This window comes from Condylura cristata, unplaced genomic scaffold (assembly GCF_000260355.1).
Source record: "Condylura cristata isolate star-nosed mole 26May11 unplaced genomic scaffold, ConCri1.0 scaffold00016, whole genome shotgun sequence".
NCBI lineage: Eukaryota > Metazoa > Chordata > Mammalia > Eulipotyphla > Talpidae > Condylura > Condylura cristata.
This window is the reverse complement of record NW_004567117.1, coordinates 8,372,646-8,381,319: the sequence shown is the minus strand read 5'-3', so window position 1 is coordinate 8,381,319 and position 8,674 is coordinate 8,372,646. Positions and strand designations below refer to the sequence as shown.

At 33.5% G+C, this 8,674-nt stretch overlaps 1 protein-coding gene across 1 annotated transcript in view; it reads right to left on the bottom strand.

Moving 5' to 3' along the window:
• The window catches only part of DLGAP1 (discs, large (Drosophila) homolog-associated protein 1), a 504,048-nt gene extending 499,928 nt beyond the window's left edge, over positions 1 to 4,120 (bottom strand). The window contains exon 1 of the mRNA XM_012725915.1: positions 4,057 to 4,120. The gene's annotated coding sequence lies outside the window, so the exon portion shown is untranslated. The remainder of the gene's footprint in view (positions 1 to 4,056) is intronic.
• Between the last annotated feature and the right edge of the window lie 4,554 nt (positions 4,121 to 8,674).

Here is an 8,674-nt window from a genome sequence, read left to right as displayed (position 1 = left end):
CTGAACTCCAGTCACTGCTCGACATCTCGTATCATTTATTTTAAAAAAAAAAAAAAAAAAAAAAAGTAGGATAAATTTACCAAGCCAATCATGGGATGATATATGCAGATAAAGGATGCAGAGAAAATGTGCAACATTGATACATGAACACATTTGAATGCAAGAAAGCAAAAAAAGACAAAAAGCACAATTGTCCTAAATGTGAATAAACATTCAAATTATGCTGCAGCTGCAAAATTGAAACTCAAGGAAGAAACATTTGCAAATGAATTTATTAAAGAGATCTGATTTCCTGGTTTCTCATACTGGGTAGTTCTTTTATAAAATGAAAAGTACAATTTGTCTTGATATAAATGACATTTCCCCCCATTGTACTCAATCAAATAGCAGAAAGTCTGGTGAAAGACTCAGTTAATTAAAGAGCACAATGCTATTGACACCCAGATACTGGGACACTGAATACAGAGGGCTTTCCCATCTAATCAAATGTCTTATACATTAAATATGACATTAGACAACAAGAAGGTTTTCGAGTAATGGAAATTAGTTTTTTCTTAATGTTACATACAGAAGTGGTTTATTTTAAGGAGTTAAGTTTTTTTACCGAAACCAACTCGTTGCCATCTGTCCTCTGACACAAGCTATGCAACCTCTGTCAATAGACACAGTATGGATGGAGGGGAAATGCTCTGAAAAATCAGACTTTCCATGCTAACTTATATTATGACCTCCTTTTTTTGTATAATCATAATATCAAAATATTCTGAGCAACCTTCAGCTTACAATTGGATTGCCTCAGCCTCAGAAGGTGCTACCTGGCCCTGACAAGCAAGTACTGCACCAGGATGAGAAATTCCTCTTGAAGTCAAAAGTGATTTGACAACTGGCTGATTAATAAAAACAAATGACTGTTACTGCAAAGTCTCTCTCACTGCCAGAGGGAGGAAAACCCAAACCTTATCACTCTATCTCACACAGCCTTCTATTCAGTTTCTAAATAACCACTGAAGGTTTCTACTAGCTAGTCTTTAGATATGGAAATTCACCTAAGTGCCCTATTCAGAGCTAATCAGGTTTTTTACCTTCTAGATTTCAAGGAAACTCAAATTTTCTAACAAGTGTTTCAAAGAACCTTACCTTAATTTGATTTACAAAAAATTTCCTCTTCCTGCCCTCACTTTACTTTACCCCCTAGAATGAAAGCCATTAAGTAATAGATAATGTTTAAGGGACTTTATTTTGGTTAATCTTCACTTTGGTAAATATAGTAATATTAGTCTTTAACTTTGTGAATCTATGTACCTGTTTTAACCTGATAGATTGATTTTAAAAATCAATCAACTAAAAGTCAAAACGACCCCACACTATTAGAAAAAAGGTGATTGTGATCTCAGTTCACTTCATATGCTAATGTCATCCCTCTGCCTGCTTGAAATGTATAAAATAAACCTCTGCTGAAGGTAGAGCAGGAAGACTTGCACCCAACTCCCATTCCCTTGTCTTCCTTGTGCCCGCTCCCCCTTTTTTGCCCTTTTCCCCTTTTTCTAGGAATCTCTGCTCGCCAACGCCATTCCCACCTTGAGACCCTGCCTGTTCTGCCCCCCAATAATCCGTGATCGGTGACAGAGTCTCTGACAGTCTTCCTTTCCTTTCTCCATTTCCTCCCCTCCCTTGCCCCTCCCCTCCTCCTCCCCTCCCTTCCCTTCTAATCCAATTCACGCCAAGCCCGCCATCCCATTCCTCCATCCATCCCTCCACCCACCCATCCATCCTTCATCTCCTCCTTACTTCCCTCCAAAAATATTTATGGGCCTATGTAGTCTGTTAACACAGCAGAGGATTTTAAAATGCATCAAAAACTTATACTTCAGGATTTTATGTGAGGATAGTATTTCATCAGAAGACTCAGTAACCTCTTCTTAAACCAGTGTAGCTCTTTACAGCAGCAATTTGGCAAATGAAACCCCTTATTGCAACTAGTCTTTGGCTCAGAGAGCAATGTGGAAATTGTAATGCCAGGCTGGATCATTTGTTTTACAGAATTTCCCAAAGTAAGGTCTCTAGACATTAGCATCACCTAGGAATTTGCTAAAAATACAAATTCTTATTTGTGCAATTTTATATTTGAAAATCAAAATGCATCAAAATCATTTGGAAGACTTGACAAATCAAGAATGGACATTACTAGGTAATAATCCAGACCATTGGTGAATGAAGTCAGGAATAAAAAAGATGCCTGAAAACAGAGTAGAAGGTTTTGAAATGCTTGACTAAGACATTTGGACATGTTGAAGTGATAAAGCAGATAATTTTTTTTAAGTAAAGACAAGACACAATCAGAGATTTTATTTAGACAACTTTGGAGCTAACAAAACCACGAGAAAGAAGCAGAAACGTTCATGCCTCAAATAACTGGGCTCATTCATTTAGTTTGAGTTTGTGCTCTAGATGAGGCTTACTCAAACAAAGAGTTCTCTCTCCATTGTCAGGGCATTCTCCTCCTCCAGAGCTCTGATTCTGTCTACCCTTTGGTATTTCTGCCTTACCACCTGTCACTGCTTCCAGGGTTTCCTTGTCCTACCTTTTTCTACTACTCAGTCCTCTGCGCTTTACTTTTTAGTTCTTTGGTAGAAATTTCTGTGTGAATGAGAATCTGTTTAAATATTTGTTGCTTATTTAATAGCTGCTCCTTAGAGAACACAACTATTACATTCCTCCTCTGTATATATGATCTCCTAGGTCACAACACAACTTATCTTAACCTGATTTTATTTTAATCTGCTTAATGTCCTCATGTCAAAAACAAAAACCACACAAAAAACCTGGTTCACTTAAATGCGTTCATTCTGTTTTGTTGATAAACCATCCATACAAAATTATGCTCAAACATGCATAATTTAAGGCATGCTTTACACAGCTTTAATGACACTACTAACTGGGTTGCTTCAAATAGGAAATATCATAATTATGTTTTTTTTCCTTTTTGTATCCAAAGACACTTTTTTTATATAAAGCAATATTTGGTGTAATAAAATATTCTATTATATCTTAACTATTTTTACATTCTGGTCATACTTCAAATCTTACTTAGATAATGTTTCAAATATGCATGTGGACCAAGTTATACTTCTCACTTTGAACAGACTATTGATGAAGAAGTTACTATTGCAACAGAATTCACTTTGGTTCTATGACATTCTGCTATAGCTCTTTAATGTCTTTGAAATACAAAACATTTTCTTCCTGAAAATAGTTGATTTAGAAGGAATTATTATTATTATTATTAATTTAAAATAAAATAAAAGGAAATCTAAAGCAGGCGCCTCTGGTTTCCTGTATCAGACCCTTCTTTGTCCACCTCAGATTTTAGTCACAGACACAAACAGATGGCTCTATGCCACCTTGGATGTTCCTTGCTTTGAAAGTTTTACCTCCAGTGGCAACTGAATGCCCTTCCACATTCTGCCCAGTGTTATGCAAGCATAATTGTAGGCGCATTAAGGCCTCTGGGAGAAATCTACACCAAGGCAAAAAGCAAAAAGGACAACACAATGAATAGGCCACTGGCCACATACCCTTCAGGGGGATATTATGTAGGTCTCCTTTGCCCTCTCAAAGGTCCTGAGAAATCACATTTTCCTGGCTCACAGAGAGGGGAGACTCATTCATCCACTTTCTCCAATTCACTCTCCCTTCTCTCTAACTCTAGCAATCAACCAATGACCACCTTAATAAATTACCAAGTCACTGTCTCAGCAATCCATATGAAAATATGGTCTACAAATTCATGACATGGCACTTTGTCTGATCTTCTAGTCCAGATTAATATCAAGAAAAGTACATACAAAACACATCTGATCCATATTCTGAACAAGCAACTAAGGAGTTTAGAAAGACTTAGCTTAGTAGCTTATTAATGTATCTAAATTATAAGCCAGAAATATTTACATTCTAATATATCAAGTTAACAGTAAAAAAATTAAAATTCTTTTCATTGGATGAGTGAAAAAGAAACTGTGGGGATATATTATATAAAAAACAAAGAGAGAGTTTTACCTTTAACTATCAATGTTCCATTTTTCTTGCTTTTAAAACAGGAAAAGATTCAAACCTTCCAGGGATTTTTTTTTTTTTTCAACCGATGTCACTCTTGGTATGTGATGCTCAAGTGTTCTGAAATATAAAAATTCAATAATTAGTTCCAATAACTAGTATGAAAAAAGGATACTTATAATCTCATAAAACAACTGTACTAGTCATTAACTTCAATGACATGAGGAGAGAGATTCCTATAAAATTTAAATGACATTCTTGTCTGATATTACACTTTATATTTTTATACTTTCCAGAAAATTAAGTCTACCACAAAAATATAGAATAATATTATAATAAATTGCTTTGATATTCTACAATCTACTTTTCAACTACTGATAGTTATGTTCTCTTTGGAAATGAATTTAGACAAGCATTAGTCACTTGATCTTGTACACTATGTGACACACACAAGATTATATTAATTTCTGTATTTTATTTATTTTACTAACACTTCAGCTAAATAGTCTGACTATCAGGAATATAAAAAGTATTTTTTCAAGAGAGGTTCTTTATCACTTTTGCTGTTGTTATTGTTTTAACTCCTATTTTACTCTATCATTCACAAATATGATCTTTTAATCTCTTGCTTTGCAAGTTTCACCACATATTACCATTTTCCTACTTATTGTTCTATCATGCAGTTTCTAACCTTTTATTATAAGATGAGTATAACTGCATTTATTCAATAATCATGGTAAAATCCAGTGTTTTGAATATTAGTTAACTATAACTTTATAGTCTACAATAGCATTTATCTCATTATGACTATATACATTTTGCTTATTGGAGAGCCATACTTATTATTATTATTATATTTATTTTCAGTTCTATTTATCCTTATATGGAAGAATACTTTTCTTTTTTATTATTGTCTTTATATTGGTTTACATTGCGATATTGGTATTTTGGAAGTGTAGGATCTCCCCATTGGCTGCAGTTACCATAGCACACACACCCCTAAAAGTACATATAGTCCACCATTAGTTGATTGAGCTTCATCCCAACATGGCTGTCGCCCCCTCCTGAATGCCTCAGTTCTATAGTCAGCTTGCAAGGGTTAGTTGTTAAACCTGACTTTATCTAACCCTTTGGTTTCTCTGTATTTCACATATGAGTGATACCATCATGTACTTGCTTTTGTTCCCTCTACATTATTTCATGTAGCATGAATACTTACAGCTCCATTCATATTGCCACAAATGGCATGAGTTTGTCTTTTTGATTGCTGGGTAATATTCCAGGCCCACCCATCTGTTTTTGGACAATTAGGCTATTTCCATAGCTTAGCTATTGTTAATAGTCCAGAAATAAACTTTGGAGTGTAGGCTTCCTGTTGAATTAGTGTTTTTGGTACATACCTAGGAAAGGAATTACTGAGTCATATGGCAAATTCATTTTTAATCTTTTGAAAAATCTCCATACTGTTTTCTATAGGGAGTGGCCAGTTTACATTCCCACCAACAGTGTAGCCAGCCCTTTTTTCTTGTCTCTCTCTCTCTCTTTTTTTAAACATGAACCATACTCACTGGTGTGAGGAGGTATATTTAACTATAGTCTTGATTTGCAATTCCTTGAAAATAATTGATGATAAATATTTTTCCATGTGCCCATAGACCATTTATATGTCTTTTTTCTTGAGAAGTGCCTATTTAGCTCTTCTGCCTATTGACTGGGTTTATTTTACTTTCTTTTTATTAAGTTGTCTGAGTTCTCTGTAGATTTTGATTATTAGTCCCTAGTCAGCTGTATGGTGTGCAAATATTTTTCCCCATTTAGTAGAGTACCTTTTTGCTTTAGTAAAAGTTTCTTTCACCATGAAGACGCTTTTTGTTTCATGTAGTCCAGCTGTTTATGTTCACATTTTCCTTATTGTTGGAGACAAATCCACACATTCATCTCTGACTTATTTTGTCAAATGTTTTGCTTATGATTTCTTTTATATATTTTATGGCTTCAAGTCTTACATGCAAGTCTTTTATCTATTTTGAATTGATTTTTGTTAGTGTGAGATAGTGATATAGTTTTATTCTTCTCCTCGTGGCAGTCCAGTTTCCCCAACCCCATTTATTGAAGAGACTTTCATTCTTTGATTGTATATTCTGGCTTCTTTTTTTGTAGATTAACGGTGTCTCTCTCTCTCTCTCTCTCTACACACACACACACACACACACACATACACACACACATATATTATATATGTTTATTTTTAGGCTCTCCATTCTGTTCTATTGGTCTGTGTGTCTGTTTTTGTTCAAGTATCATGTTTTCTTAATTATTATGGCTTTATAGTATAGTATGATATATGGATATGTGATATCACTATTACCCCTCTATTTTTTGTCAGGATCACTTTGGCTATTTGGGGTATTTTGTGGTTTCATAGGAATTTCAATAATGTTTGTTCCATTAAATTGATGAATGCCATTGATATTATTGCATTGAATTTGAGTAATACTCTGGGTAGAATGGCCATTTTGATAATGTTGCTCTTTAATGAAGGGATTATCTTTCACATCTTTGTGTCTCATATTTCTTTCTCTATCTGTAATTGTTTTCTGCGTATAGATTCTTTGTTAAATTTACTATGAGTTTTACTTTGTGATTATAATGAAATCAATTTCTTTATTTTCTCCCCTTATAGCTTATCATTTGCATATAAAAAAGTAACTGATTTTTTTGGTATTGATTTTATAAAACTTTGCAGAAATGATATACTGTCTCAATTAGTTTTCTAGTAGAGTTTTTATGGTCTCTTTCTACATTATCATGGTGCCTATGAAGAATGATAGCCTTACTTCATCCCCTATATGGACTTTTTATATCATCCTCTTGCTTAATTGTTCTAACTAGATTGCAAATACTATGTTAAATGGTAGTGATGAGAGTATATTACCTATGTTGTATAATACTTTTTCTGGAAAATCTTTTAGTTTTCCACTAATGAGGATAATCTAGTGGTAGGTTTGTTGCATATGGCTTTTATTATGTTAAGGTATTTTCCACTTATCTTCATGGGGTGCAGGCTTTCATTCTAAATGAATTCAATCTTATCAAATTCTTTCTCAGTATCAACTGATATAATTGTATGGTTTTTATATTTCTTTTTGCTAATGTGGTGAATTCTGGTGATTGATTTCCAGGTGTTGAGCATTCTTTTGTCTCTGGTATAAATCCCACTTGCTCATGACATATAATCCTTTCAATGTGGATTCAGTTTGCCAATATTTCATAAAGGATTTTTGTATCTGTTCATTAGGGGCATTCATTTTAGTTTTCTCTTTGCATTGTCTTTGTTTGGCTGTAATATTAGAGTAATTTTGGCTTCATAAAATGTATTTGGAAGTTTTCTCTCCTTTTGAGTTTTTGAAAGAGTTTGAGCAGAATAGATAATAGTTCATCTGTGAAGCATGGTAGAACTCACCTGGTCCTGAACTTTAGATGCTGTTTCAGTTTCTTTGTTTATCATTGGTTTTGTCAGGATTTCTGTTTTTCATCTCTTCCATCTCAGTGATAGTATAATTCTTGGGATTTATCCACCTTGTCTAAGTTACTGAATTTGTTAGCATATAGTCATTTACAGTAGTCTCTAGTTATCTTGTGAATTTCTGCTTATAACTTCTCCTTTTCTTATGTCATTTACTTCAGTTTTCTCCCCTTTTTCTTAGTGAATTCAGCTGGAGTTTTTGTCTATTTTATGTATTTTTTTGCAAAGAATAAGCTTTTGATTTCATTGATCTTTTGGATTGTCTGTTCAAATTCTACCTTATTTATTTATGGTCTCATTTTTATTCTTGCCTTTTTAAAAAAATAGGCTTTTCATTTTGTTTATTTTCTTTTTCTAGGTTCTTGAGATATGCAAGAAGGTTATTTGTGTGAATTCTTACTTGAATCTTTACTGCTAATATGTCTCTTCATTACTTCTTTTGCTGTGGCCCATAAATTTGGGAAGGTTGTGTCCTTATTGCCATTTATATCAAGGAATTTTTTAAAATTCTTTTTTTTTTTATATAATCATTAACCCAATAGTCTTTTAGTAGTATGTTCTTTAGCCCCTATTTATTGCAAGATGTCCATGTTTCTTTTATGTGCTGACTTCTACTTTGAATCCTTTAAGGTCAGAGAATGTACTAGGTATGATTTCAGTTTCTGATTTAGTTGATATTTGTTTTGTGATAGAATATGTAGTCAATCCTGAAGAATGTTGCATGTGTACTTGAGAAAAATGTATATTCTACAAAAAGATCAGGGCTACTAAAATTCTTTGCAGACTTTTTTCAAGCAATATTTTAAATTTGCAAAGCTGATAGGCTATGTATCAGAATGCTGTGGGTGGTAAAACACAAGAACAATAACCTGATAGTTCTTAAAGCATGGTGGGAATATTATATTTTCTCATTTATCCATGTTGCAAAAGATAAAAATCAGCTTTCAGGTATAATTATGGTGACCATTCCTGTTTCATATATACATCGTCCATTAAATATTTTTATATTCCAGTAAACTACACAAACTCTGAAAGGATTTTCTTAGACATCCAAAAATATTTAGAGGTAATGAAAAATGGGTAATTTTTAAGGCA